This window comes from Vigna umbellata, chromosome 6 (genome assembly GCF_029865625.1).
Source record: "Vigna umbellata cultivar VRB3 chromosome 6, Vumbellata_1.0, whole genome shotgun sequence".
In the NCBI taxonomy this organism is placed as follows: Eukaryota; Viridiplantae; Streptophyta; class Magnoliopsida; order Fabales; family Fabaceae; genus Vigna; species Vigna umbellata.
The window spans coordinates 18,291,979-18,306,525 of record NC_142170.1 but is presented as its reverse complement, the minus strand read 5'-3'; the positions used below and the strand labels follow the sequence as shown (position 1 = coordinate 18,306,525).

At 33.5% G+C, this 14,547-nt stretch overlaps 1 long non-coding RNA gene across 7 annotated transcripts; it reads left to right on the top strand.

The window, feature by feature from the left end:
* Positions 1–2,718: 2,718 nt before the first annotated feature.
* Positions 2,719–7,972, top strand: LOC124846875 (uncharacterized). Of its 7 annotated transcripts, XR_015780170.1 has the most exons (9): positions 2,722–2,869; positions 2,944–3,082; positions 3,162–3,251; positions 4,296–4,441; positions 5,123–5,226; positions 5,699–5,777; positions 7,121–7,205; positions 7,302–7,372; positions 7,655–7,972. It is a non-coding gene; the product is annotated as an uncharacterized LOC124846875 (long non-coding RNA). The 7 variants fall into 7 exon arrangements; XR_015780174.1 differs by having other exon boundaries at positions 2,719–3,082; positions 7,288–7,372; XR_015780169.1 differs by having other exon boundaries at positions 2,720–3,082; positions 5,711–5,777.
* The last annotated feature ends 6,575 nt before the right edge of the window (positions 7,973–14,547 follow it).

The window sequence follows — 14,547 nt, the reverse complement described above, 5'->3', positions numbered from 1 at the left end:
CTTGTTTCCCCAAACATTTTATTGTTTTCCTTATTTTTTTATTGTATTTTGGAAGGATTAGAAATTGTCTAACCGGCTCTGCCAGATTCAATTTCTTGTTTCCCCAAACATTTTATTGTTTTCCTTATTTTTTTTATTGTATTTTGGAAGGATTAGAAATTGTCTAACCGGCTCTGCCAGATTCAATTTCTTGATTCCCCAAACTTTTTATTTCCTTCCGTATTTATTTTATTACATTTTTGGAAGGATTAGAAGTTGTCTAACCGGCTCTGCCAGATTCAACTTCTTGTTTCCCCAAACTATTTATTTCTTTACTTATTTATTTTATTGCATTTTTGGAAGGATTAGAAGTTGTCTAACCGGCTTTGCCAGATTCAACTTCTTATTTCCCCAGACATGTATTGTTCTTGTTATTTAATTATAATGTATTGATGGATGGATTAGAAGTTGTCTAACCGGCTCTGCCAGATTCAACTTCTTGTTTCCCCATGAATTTTTATATTAAGATTATTTTTATGATTGTCAAATATTGTATTCTTCTATGACCATTTATAGTAATGTTTTATTATTGTTAATTGTTTATAATTATCTTGTATGAATTCTACTATGGATGTTTATTGTGATGATTTTATTGAATGAGTTTGTTGGCTGAAATTAATCTTGTTGGAAGGTTTGGAATAAGGGTTCTGTAATAGCTTGTATATGGGTATTAAATATATATACAGTGTTTGAGGTTGTTGTGAGAGGAAGTAAAATTAGGCATTTTAAGATTTAGAGCATAAGAAAACAAGGTAGATAAATTAAATAAACAAATTGTTAATTATTGAAGGCCTCCCTTTGTTGGTAGGATAGAGGAACCTTAAAAACCTGAGTTGGCACATCCCTGATCATAGAGCAGCCCTGGCCTGGTCCAGTCAGTTGTGACTAGTCATATGTGCTAGCGTCGAAGGTGAGTTTGATGCGTTCAGACATCTGGGTCCTCTCCGGTGACCAATTGGGGTAAAGAAAAATCTCTATTAGGATGAAAATAAAATAAAACAAGTTGATTGTAGATGCATAATATTATCATGGTAAAAAATTTCATATATATTTTATTTATCATTACATTGAGCCCAGACTTTAATATGTAGTTCCTAAGATATGTTGATGTATTTTGGTTGATCCATGATCTTTGTTTGGTGAAAATATGTTGAGTTATACTCGTTATGGGCAAAATGAGTTTATAATATGAAGCATGATATCTGGCAATATGTTTAATTTATCGATACCAAAACGGATTATTATGAATTCATGATTAAAGAATGAACATGATTGAGTTAGGTGGATAAGAGGGTATGAATTGTTGGTTTTTATGAAATGTTGGAGTGGATATGAGAAATCATTACTTATGAAATGATGTTTACTACCGGGAGTAGTATGTTCTAGTTATACCATGAGAGTTTGGTATGAGCAAAGTAACACCTGAGGTTTATGGAAGCAGGCAGCGAGGGGTCTGACCATAAGGCTTCACAAAGTAAGACATAGTATGTAAGTGAGGCTTAAGGAAGCAGGCAGAGAGCGGTCTGATCATAAGGCTTCATGAGTAAGCATGGTACACTTGTAAGATTTATGGAAATGAGAAAGATGATTTTGATAATGATGAATTAATGACATCGGAATAATGATATTTTATCAATTGCAGAAATACATGATTTTAATATTTTTGTTACAAGTTTAATGATTTTATGATATGGTTGGCTTACCCTTATTTGTTTGTACTATGATCATATAACTCATGTTATATGTGATTAGATAATGTTGCAGATGCGGTTGAAAAAGCTTAGAGATGAGAGAGATGCGGGGAAAAACTTTCAGGGATTTTTGTAAAAAGAATAAATTTGTATTGGGAAGATTATGTTGTGTAAAATTTATAAGTTGAAATTTCAATGGTGAAGACTATATTGTTTAAAGTTTGTAAGTTTGGTATTGTACTTTGGAGTAATTGAAATAAAGTTTGATTGTTTATATGAGATATCAAATTAATTTAGTCTCTACTATCAGTAATACCCTTTAAAATATTCGGGTGTTACAGGAGGTACCTGCACAAGACACTCCGACGCCCAAGTTAGGCGCGTGATTGAAGAGCTGATGGAATCCTTTTCATACCTTAGCTCTTAAGGAGCATGGGTTACTATAAATACCCAACTCCTCTCTTGTATTAGCACTTTTGAGATTAATGAGAATTGATTTTTCTGAATCAGAAACTATTCTCTCTTGAAAGTCATAGGCTAGAGAGTCCAAAGACTCCCTCTAGCCACCTTCCATGCACACTCTCTCCCTTCCATTTTCCATTTTCACGGTGCTTTCTCTCTCCTCCACGCTACCTCTCCTTCCACTACAAGAAAAATGGCAATTATATACAGATTATTATATACGGATTTTTATCCGTATATAATAGGGATGTTATATACGGATTTTATATACGGATCTGTGGAATAGCCTTACATACGGAAAAATCCGTATATAATGAGGTAAAATGTTATATACGGATTATCCGTATATAATATCGGTGGGTAAAATTGGTGCGTGTAAGCGGGACCTTTTTCAAGGATAGATCCGTATGTAAGACCGTATGTAAGTTGACAAAATATTTACCCGCTGATTTTTTATACGGATATGGAGATAATTAATAATTAAAAAGTAAAACTAAATAATATAGAAGTATCACTTTTCTCCCTCCCTCCCTCGAGCCAAGTTTCTCCCCTTCTCGAGCCCTAGCTATTCGTTCTTCTCCACTCGTACGTATGCCTCGTTCTCGTCATTAATCTTCCTCACTCACTGCAACCTTCTCCCTCGTTCAGGCTTATTCTCCCTCATGGAGCGTTATTCTGTATGCTACTGCAACCTTCTCCCTCGTTGAACCTCTCTCAAAGGCTAACTTGAAGTCTCCTCTGTCGAACGCAGTGAAAGGCTCTTCTATCGAACACACTAAAGGGCTTGGAAGCATTTTCCCTAATGTGGTTGTGCGTCGTTGCCTGCCGAAACAATCTCGTTCAGCAAACATTGTAGGACGACCTCCGTGGTTAGTTGAAACCTTCATCTGGTAAGTAATCCAAATTTGCTTCATTTTCATAGTATCTATAATGTTACATTGACCGATTATTGTTCTTGTTTCTTTGGAGGTTGGAAATCCCGAATTTTGAAACCCTAGGTTGGTTTGTTCCCGTTGGAAGAGATAAGGTGGAGCTCCAATTGCCTTCTGCACCTTCCAGGTATTAATTCATTAGACTTGGGTTTGTGTTTAGTTCACATTTGATGGATTTGTTTTATTGTGTGATTTTACTTTGTTAGATGATTTAATAGATGATAAGGAAGCTTAAGGTGACCGTGACTATGTTGATTTTAATTTGAAAGATGATTTCCTAAAAAAAATAGCTTGTCTGATTTTTGGGGGATTGGATGTTAAGCTTGTTGACATAATTTTTTTTGAGAGATAAGCATAATTCTTGAGTCTTCATTTAATAGATGGTTGAACAAAAAGTGATTCAAGGTTTGAAATGAAGTTGTCCTTCCCCCAATTTATTTTCCACATGGACAAATAATTTGCTGGAAATTGAATGGTTTCAAATTTGCCTGGAGAGAAGATTTGGACGAAGGTTGTCAAAATTGAAATTCACTTTACTAGGGACTCGAAAAAAAAGGCATCACATGCTGGACCTGTTGATGATTTTAGACACACTGATGCCAACTGTGGTCACATGATTAAAGTAAGTCAGTGCATAAGCTGGAGTTTGGTCAATATGATCACTATGAACTTCAAAAGTGTTACTACATATATAGTTGGAACTAACAAAATTAAGGAATAAGGAGAGCTAATTTATTCTTTGTCTATGTTTACATCATTCTTATATTGTTGGTTGGTACAGAGGGTATTAAAAAACATTTCTATCAAAGAAAATGTTTATGGCTAGGCCTATGGTGTCCGAACTTGTTATTTGAGTCATGTGAGAAATCATATGATTACTGCTAGAATTCAGACGTTAACGAGGAAGGAGCTAAAGAGAAGTTGTAAGTTGACGTGAGGAAAAGAGGGATTTGTCATAAGTTGTATGTTCAAAGTGTGTATCTTCAATTATTTTCCTTCATCTTGAGACATGCCTGCGTGGTTTATAGTGCAGACAGAATTAACACATTACTACTAATACCTTTATGGTTTCCTATCTTAGTTCTTAGATTAGATGACTTTAATCCTGCAGCCGAATAATTTTCATGTCTAACAGATATTTTATTGATAACCTTACATAATATTTCTACAGAGAGAATCAAGCCGTCAGATGTAGGTCTTGAACAAGAAGCACAATTAGTTCGGAATTGGCCTGGTCCAGCACTTGAACGTAATGGGAGCCATCAATCCTTGCCACCTATAAAATATTTGCATTTACATGAATGTGACTCCTTCTCTGTAAGTAAAGTTTAAAGAATTTTCATTATCTTCCCTTGTGTGAAGCTGGAGGTGCTTTCCATCAGAAATCCTTTTGAATTTGAATGGCTTCTGATCCTTTGTTTTGCATGTCATATTCTTCATGTTGGATAATTTTTTGATGGATTGACTGATTATTTATAAATTCTTAAAGCTCTACTTTTATTTATTTTTCTCGTCGTCTATTATTTGAGCTTGATTGGCTTCTTCAATACCATAGTGAACATAATTGATTGGAGAAGAAGTTCGATCTACATGAGTTGCATCTTCTAAACTACTTGTGTCACTTCTAAACATTTATTCCTTTTGACAAATTATAAAGTATAAACAATAATTTATCGTGTTCTTAATGCCTTATTCTGAACAATTTAGATTATTAGTTGTTAACTTATCAATTGACTTAGAACACTAGTGTCAAAGGAATGAAAAACGAGGGCTAAGAATTTTCTTAGAAGTTGACAAGTCGTCAAGTCCTGGAAGTAGTCTCTCCACTTTATAATTTTCTGGATCCTTTTTTTGCTGATACATCTATAAAAGTTAAGTTTCTGAACATGTTCTGTTTGTGTGGTTGATGAACATAAATGAGTATTTTAGTGTATAATTTATGACTTTTTTACTTGATTGTTTTTGATCTTTGTCTTATTTAAACTTATTTCGTTTTAGGTTCGTGTCGCATCTGTAGAAGCACTAGGGCAGATGGTTGGTCTCATAACACGAGTACAGTTAAAGACTTCCCTACCAAGGCTTATCCCTACAATATTGGACTTGTAAGTATGGTCTTTAAAGCATTTTATATTTTAGTTATGTATGGTTCATATTTAATTCGTTTTTTTTTTCTATTTAATGTTTGATTTCTCACTAGATTAAAATATGAAGAAACTTAAAATATCAACTAGTATTATCAGATGAATTCACATACATATCTTCTTATGTCAGGTATAAAAAAGATCAAGATATAGCTTTTTTGGGTACATGCAGTCTCTTTATAACAAACTCACTCCCTGGTCCAAGACAAGTGACATGAAAACTAATTACTGACTTCTAGTATAGATAGAAAGATGTTAAGAGTAAATAGTGAACATTCTTTTAAAATTAATTGTATAATTTGCACTTGAAAACCACTTTCCCTTAAGGGAAGAGAGAAAATTGGTTGCCTAAGTGTGGTTAAAAGCCAGAGAAATGAGTTAAGTGACTATTGAGTGTATCAAAATATGCAAATCTTTTAACATACCACAGCAGCTATGGTTGCAGATATGGCAACAGTGAGGTATCTCCCAAGTTTGGCATCAGCAAGGAAGCCACCAACAAGGCCAAGAAGGTTGACAGTTCCCATAACTATCTTTTTTTTATGCTTAACTTTGTAACAGTAAAACCCATGCATGCTAATTATTTACTTTTACTTATTTGTTTTTCATTGTGATTAACTATGTGCTCTCCACTTTCTTCCTTGGTCTGTCCTATATGTGGGTGGCTTCCTTGTCATCATGTACTTTGTTTCAGCCAAGAAAAGAGGTCATTTCCTTTCCATTAATTCCACACTGCCCCCTTCTTCTTTCACGTATCAAGTCTCTCATTTCTCCAATAATATAGTGCTTTCCATGTCACAAAGGGTCCTCCACTTATTGTTTTCAGCCGTGTGTTTTTGTCTCCTCCCATGTGCACTTTTCAATTAAAAAAACAAATGAATTCCCATCATTCACGTGCTCCCAAGGCCGTGCTCTCCATATTGATGCTCATGGGCTGCCTTCTCAACAAGTGATTCTTTCATGTCATCATGCACCATGCCTTACTTCCCACTTTGACCAATTTCTTTGAAGCTTACTGGAATAAAAAATAGCAGAGAAAAAACTTACCTTACTAGTAGTGTTTATTTTAAATGTTAATCATTTGATGTCATGAATTAACTTCTCTTTTTTGTTTTGTATAGTTATTCCTTGCTTGTTAACTGTAATAGATCCTTATAGCTCATGCTATATAATCTTTGGTGATAACGAATTCTCATTTACACTATCAATTTCATTTCATAAAAATATTTTTAAAATGGGAATAAAATAAACAAGTTTTAGTTTTAGATGATAAATTATTCGGGGAAAAGAATATACACAGAAACGATAATATGATAATATAAAATAATTGCAAAAATATTACTCACATTTTCAGAAACCTTTGGTTTTAATTATCCAGTAACGTGATTTGATTTTGAATAAGATGAATACAATGAGTATAGGGGCAGGTATTGATGGTTTTGAATTTTCATGTAACATACATACACTTACATGCTTCTTTAAATATAGTACATTGCTCTGCTTGAGTTTCAGAGTTTTGATGTTCAATTGCTTTGTCCATATACTGGTTTGTACTTTTCTTTAAGATTAATCAATGGTTGTTTTGCACAAGCTTATAGCATATGGTGATGTATTTATTAATGTAGCTGTTTTCCTTTCATCTTTGGTCACCTTTTATTTTTGGCATTTTTTTTTTGTTTAAAACTGTCAAAATGGTTAAACTGTTATTAAACCATTAAAACATTTAAAAATAAGTTTCTAAAGACTGCTAAGTAAATAAGAACAGAGATCAGATCAATAGCTAAATAGGAAAAAATAAATCCTCTTGAACAAATGGCTAAATCTGAAATACAAGTTTGATTTGATGATTGTCTAGGTGGGCTTTGAGATGATTGATGCATTTGCTGAATCTTAGGGGATTCCTATGAACACTTCCTATTCCAAAGCCATTTTCGGAAAAGGTTTGCCCGCTGCCTTGCTTAGATATTTCTATTTTCTATTTTTCTGTCTATGTTTATTGTATTGATAAATTTTTTTTGCAAGTTGGTTTGTTGCAGGTTTTGTTGGTGAAGTTCTTGTCTTCCTTGCAAAGCCTCCTCGGACTTACATGAATCTGAGTGGTGAATTAGTAAGGAAACAATATGTGCTATTTTTTTTCCTCTCTCTTAACCATGTGGATATTTAACTTTAGATTGTGCAAGTTGTGCTGTCTATATAGCTTGTCAATTTCCACTCACAAAAATTTATTGACCACGAGTTCCTTTAATCGCTTAAGCTTATAGTCTACTTTGAAGGGTAGCTTTTCTAATCTGCACATTGAAATTTACTCTTATTAGTTGGCATTTTTGTGAAGTTATATGTACTATCAATAGTTGTAAACAGTTAAAAGATTGATGTTTATATTCTGCAGGTCAATTGCAGCAGAAAACAATTTCCCATCCACCTTGCAGTGCATTTTTGGTTGCATTTATGGTACTAGGATATCCTCTTATTTAATGATTGAGCTTATATTTGCTAATTAATGTTTTTTGTTGTTCTGAAAACTTGTAACTCCTTTGTTGCAAAGTTGATTGCTTAAGAATTGGCCAGTGTAGTTAAGATTTTGCACATGCACTATAGTAATGAGACTTGTGCACTTGAATTTGAAGCTTCATGGTATATAGTTTATATGATTATTGTACATATGAATATATTATCTTATAATTTGTCTCACTTTTCTTTGAGGTTGCTTGATTTTTTTCTTCTATTCTTTAAGTTGTTGAAATAGATTCTGTTACCAAGAAGGAAAGCTTATAGTACCTGCATAACTGCTATATACAGGGCATTTATTTAGCTCTTCTTAAACCATTATATACGGATTTATCCGTATATAATTTATATACGAAAATTATATACGGATTTATCCGTATATAATTTCCGTATATAATTTATATACGGATAAATCCGTATATAATTTCCGTATATAATTTATATACGGATAAATCCGTATATAAACCTAGCTACGACGGTATTATATACGGATTTTTGTCCGTATGTAATCCGTATATAAACAAGTATTATATACGGATTTTGGGTCTTATATACGGATTTTTGCTGTATATAATACACTTTTTTCTTGTAGTGTTCGCTGCCACCTCGTTAGCGCATGCGTCAGCTCCTCCATTCCATGTCTTTGGCCTTTCCTCTCACGCACAGAAACGCCATCTCATTTCACATTTCACCTCTCGCGCATCAAACACGCACATCCACATTCTCTCTCTCGTTTCTCCATCTCGCAAGCCACATCTTCCGATTTTCATCTTATCTGTAAGTTTCATCCTCTCATATTTTCTCACTTCTTCTTCATCACAGAACCACATCTTTGTTCTTCTTTTTCAATCTCCAACCACACATTAGGGTTTCTTCCTTCTCAAACCATTTCCCTCCATTTAGCCGATTGAAACCCTTTTTATCATTTGTTCTTTGATTTCTACCGATTAAACCTCCATTTGCACCGTTTAAACGCTTTTGAACCGATCAATCTTGCGTTTGAACCGTTTAATCGGTCCAATTTGAGTTTTCCCTCTTTTCTAGGGTTTGTTCAAGATTTTAGGGTTTTCTGCAACCGATTTCGTTTCTCTCAGTTTCCTTAGAGTCAGCTCTCAATCTAGAGCTTCGCTTCCATTCCGCTGCGTCTTTACTCATCGGAGAAGCTTCGAGGAGTTCGAATCGTGCTCGCACAGCTTCTATCGTCATCTTCTCGGGCGCAGAGTCAGCTCTCAATCTAGAGCTTCGCTTCCATTCCGTTGCGTCTTTACTCGTCGGAGAAGCTTCGAGGAGTTCGAATCGTGCTCGCACAGCTTCTATCGTCATCTTCTCGGGCGCTCGTCCATCAAGAGCTTTGGCTCTTAATTGAATAGTTAGTGAATGATTATCACTTTTAAGTATTTGAGAATATGAGTATGAGTTGAGTATCAATAGAACGTACCTGGCTTTTAGCCTTGGTTTTGTATTTATAGGTTATCACAAGCCTAATAAAATATAAACAAACTTACCTTAAACAGATTTACCTTAAAATCCGCTCGGTTGCTTATAATTAGCTTTATGAATATCTTTAATCAGATAACCTGGTTTGACCTGGTTGACGAGCGTTGTGGCCCAACATCATTTAACCTGATTTGACCTGGTTGACGATCGCTGTGGTCCAGCATCATTTATCCTGGTTTGACCATGTATACGAGCGTTGCGGTCCAACATCATCATGTATTCTGATTTGACCTGGTTGACGAATGTTGTTACAGTAGATAGACCGATCGGTTTTGGATGCTAACCCTTCGATCTAGATATCATACTATACATATAGTGATTGTTGAATCGGTTCATTATTTTGTAGATTATACAATAGCTTGCTCATAATGTTAATCCCCTCCATTATGATTACTTATCCGTAAAGATAATAAATTCTGAAATTTATGCTTTTTTTCATTATCGTATTTCACTTTGTACGTAATTTGTGTGATATAACATATGCTTAAAGCACAAGAACGAGACTTGGATATATGTTTCAATAATGTTGTTTAATAATTTCAATAATTTTTTTTATCTCCATCATTATATTAGTTCTAGCCAAAAAAAATACTAAGACTAATCCGCCACAAGCATCTAGTGTAATTTTGAGCGTATTCTAACAATAATCTCCGAGTCTACGGTGCTAGGAAAAAAATGGATATGGAATACTGTAACATTTTTCTAAAGCAGTCTTATTTCTTGAAATACAATCAAAATGATTTAGAAGTGATTTCATGTGTTCTTTGTTGAAACTAATAAATTATTATAGGATAAAAATATCCACGAAATCTCCACGGAAATTAGGAAAAATACCTCCGAAATATTTCTATACTTTTCAATGTATTGTTATTTCTTCATTTTAAAGGTTTTGATAAATAAAATAATATTTTTATGTTCATTACATAGTTACAGTTGGTATTAGAGCTCTTGGGAATCATACTTTTATTGTCTCATTATTTGTCGTCGACACTTGTTCACTATCGTTATCGTTGCCATGAGGGGTGGTGACGTATCATTGCATTCCACTTGAGTATATATATGTTTTTTTTTGGTTTAGCCAAACACGTTATTTATGTTATGAACCAGGATGGGTTTAGCCTTTGTTTTATGGTTTTTTCAACGCTTGGTTTGAAAGTTTCTAAAGATAATCTTGATCATTAAAAAAATATGAATCTTTTTTAATATAGTGAAAATTATGTATAAGATTAATCTTTCCTGTTTTCAATAAAGAACAAATATGAATTAAGTTCATAATACAAATAAGAAATAATAACAAACTAACTAAAAATAAAAGATAAAGATAATATATTTAACATTCCCCTCAAGCTAGTACATACAAATTGTATGTACGAAGGTTTACTAATATAATCAATAAAGACTTAGTAAAAATATCTATTTTTGCATTTGAGTGACATCATATTGTTAATGATTTGTGAAGATGATATAGAAGAGGAAATACATATCAGAAGACTGCCTTTAGCAACAAATCTGGGAGGTTGCTACATATAAATCTCTTCTTGCAAATCATCAATAAGGAATGTATTGTTGACATGTAGTTGATAAGGAGGTCATTGATGAAGAACAACCATGACTATAAATAAACTAACAAAAGTCACCTTTGTCACTAGAGAAAAAACATATATGGACGAGTCAAACACATTGGTGACAGAAAGGAGATCAAAAGAGAAATGTTAACATTTTGGCAAGTGTAGCAATTCGTTACAAGTAGTAGATGAAAGCTTCAAGTATTGTTTTCCACGGAATTTATGTTTGTTTGTCTAATAACCTTTATTTATCAACATCAACTTAGATAACGATGATGATTGAATTCATTAGTAAAGAACAAATTGTAACCACTAGTACAGTAAAAAGAAACGACAGCGGTTATTTTCGCTTATACGCAGCGGTTCCGCAACCGAGACATATACAGGAGAGACAAAAGGGGTAGGATTTTTTCCTCGGTTCTGAACCGATGCCAAAAGGTGTGTGCTTTTGCCTCGGTTCAAATCCAACCGAGGTAGTATAGGGTTTTTTTTTTTTATTTTCACCATTCGCCAGGTGAGTTGTTAGCCCTTGGCCGCAATCCATCAACGCCCACCGCTCCATCTTACACCACCATCATCAAAGATTCCGAACTGCGAAGAACAAAGAACGAGAACGACGCGCTCCCACCATCACCTGCAAAGAATCAATCAAACACCACCACTCCTGTAGAGAATCAATCAAATATAAAACAACCCAATCGAAATCAGAAAAAAGGGACGGAAGGAAGCTTCCTCCTTCGCTGCGAATAATAACAGAGAGAAGAAGAAGAAGAACGAGAACGACCACCATGCCCTTGTGCCGGCGCGTCTCTGTCGTGTCTGCTTTGTGCCATTGATGATCCCTCTCCGCCACGCCTCCATCGGAACAAAGAAAAGGAAGGAAGCCTCCCTCTCGCCAACGAAAGAAAGTGGGAGAAAAGAGAGGAGCGGCGTAACTTCTGTCTTTGTTCGCGAAATTTAACCCTAAACACATGTTATTACCTTGTTTATTTTTTAACCGAGGCAATAAGGGTCTACGGTCTCGTTTCTATAAAGAATCGTTGCCTAAACCCTCTCAAAAAAATAAAAAATAAAAATTTCAGCTCTTTTATGCCTTGATTCTTTAAACAACCGAGATAATAGACCTTTGCGATAATTACAAAAATGTCACCACGCTAGTTTTAGGCATGGGTTCTTTTTGTACCGAGACATATACGTTTGTGATAATTACAAAAATGACAATGCACCAGTTTTAGGCATCAGTTCTTTTCAAACCGAGACATATATTTTTACAATAATTACAAAAATGTTACCGTACCATTTTTGCTTCGGTTACAACTAAACCGATGTCAAATACGCGAGTTAAAATCCTTTTTTTTTTACTAATGAACAACAAGAAATTTAGAAAATTTGATTAAGACAAAGATGAAACTTCAATGGAATTGGGTTTCATGAATCACATGATGATAAAACTCTATACAACATTGTTTCATTCAAACATTTTGTCAACACCCAATTTTGTCTGGGTAAATAAATTCATTTAAAAATAAATAAAAAAGATAAAAAAAGTATATGTGTTAAATTTTCTTTAAATTTTTCAAACTTTAAAAGAATAAAAAAAATATAAAATAAAATAACCCAATTTGTTTTTGATTCATTTTGTGAGCCCAACAACTCAAGGGTTTTACACATCACCACTTTTGAAAATTGATTATTACTGGTAGTTGGGAGCTACCTTTTCAGTTTCTGATCCTGCACGAACCTTGGTTTATAAATAGAGTTCTCCTCAACTCTTAGAAAGTAAGTTTTCATTTGAGATTATTAGAGTTGTGTGCCTAAGGGAAACTCTCTGTGTGTGAAAAGGGAGCTTGTGAACTTGGTGCTTGTAGGAGGAAGTGTTCTTTCTTGGTGTGTCTAAGTGGTTGAGTATACCTACAAAGCATAGCCAAGTCGTTCATCCTTTTGTGCGTCAAAAAGAGGTGTCTTTCATCTCTTATATGTTAAGAGAGGTAGTTTCTAATCTATATCCCTATTTCTCTATTGTAAATTGTTATTAATTTTTAGTGAAAGGTTAATCACTCTTTTATAGTGATTAACGACTGAAAGTAGAATCTTTTGATTTGAACCAGGATAAAATTCCTTGTGTGATTTTCTCTTATCTCTACATCTCTTGCTTATAAACTGTTTGATAAAAGTTGCAAAGAAAAATCATATTTTTAATAGAATCAATTCACTCCTCCCCTCTTGGTTATTGTTCTTTATCAGGCTCTTTAAAATATTCCGCTGCGCGATACCAATCTCAACAATGATTTGCAAAATTAAGATCAATATCTGAAGTATTATTTGATTTGATTAATTTTTGAAATACATTGCTATCAAGACCAATTCTTTCCTATATTATTCATTTCTAATTAATTCACAATTAAGAAAAGATTACAAAATATTATGTGTGTCTATAAATACTCGTCACATCGTAAAAAGGAGAGATAGAAAGAACGAAAAAATAAAATAGATACATAGGGAGAGATATGAGGAAAGTATAAAGGAGAATAACTTCTAGGCTCTACTAACAACATTTACCAAGGAAGAAAACATTGGAATATTAAATGTAGCTGTAAAATTTGGAAGGTATGTCACTTCCTTTTTCTTTATTTAAATATTATATTATGGCTTAATATTATACGCACTTTTTTTTACGCTTAAATTTGACATTTTCTTCTAGATCATTATTTTTACTATTCACAAATGTATTGTTTTAAAAAATAAAAAAAAAATGTCTTTCCTCGTGTCTTTTAGTGTTGGTTCGATTCCTCGTGTGACACCCATTTTCAAATTTCTTTTTTTGTAAAATGATATAAAAAATTAAATAAAAATTTCAAAAATAAAAAATATTTTATTTTTTTATTTTGGCGTTTGTTTGACCATTCGCGTTAGTCCAACACTTGCTATTTTAATTTTTTTTCTCAATAATGGCAATAATACAAAAAATATCCAAAATCTTAAAAAACTAAAAATACGAACATTCTTAAAAAGTAATCATTTATAAAAAACTATGTAACCCTAATTTGTCATTCTTAATAAGAATAGGTAGGAGATAGGTCAAATTCTTGTCGGGCCATAAAACAAAATTTTATTTTTATTTTTTTATAATATTATTTATGGGGAAGGTAAATCCTTCACATAATCACATCAACTTTGTACATTTAGTTAAAGGTTTATCCTTTAGGCATGCGTAATAGGGTGTTAATACCTTTCCTACATGTAACTGACTTCCGAACCCAAAATCCAGTTTTCGTAGTTCATCTCTTATTTTATGGTTTTCCATGGTCTTTCTAGAATAAACTATGGTGACAACTTCAAAACCTCTTTTTTAAACTCCTTCTTTTATGGTTCGTCGTCCTCATGCGATCCCGGTTGCGACAGATTCAAATCATGGTATACTAGTTCTAATTCCTTAAGAACTAGTTCTAAACTTATATGTCAATCATTAATTCCTTAGTTTAATTAACATATAATTCAAATCATGGTATACTAGTTCTAATTCCTGTGTTCCCATCTCCGAAGGCAGAGAGTTGACTTGCTTTTGATGGTTTTCTTCCAATACCTGACTGGGCAATGTGCAGGAAATTTAAAGGTGAGTATAACCACTCTTAAGCTCTAGTTTCTGCATATGGTTTTGGAATTTATGAAGATGCAACGGTGTATTGCATTAAACTATAACTTCATACCTTAC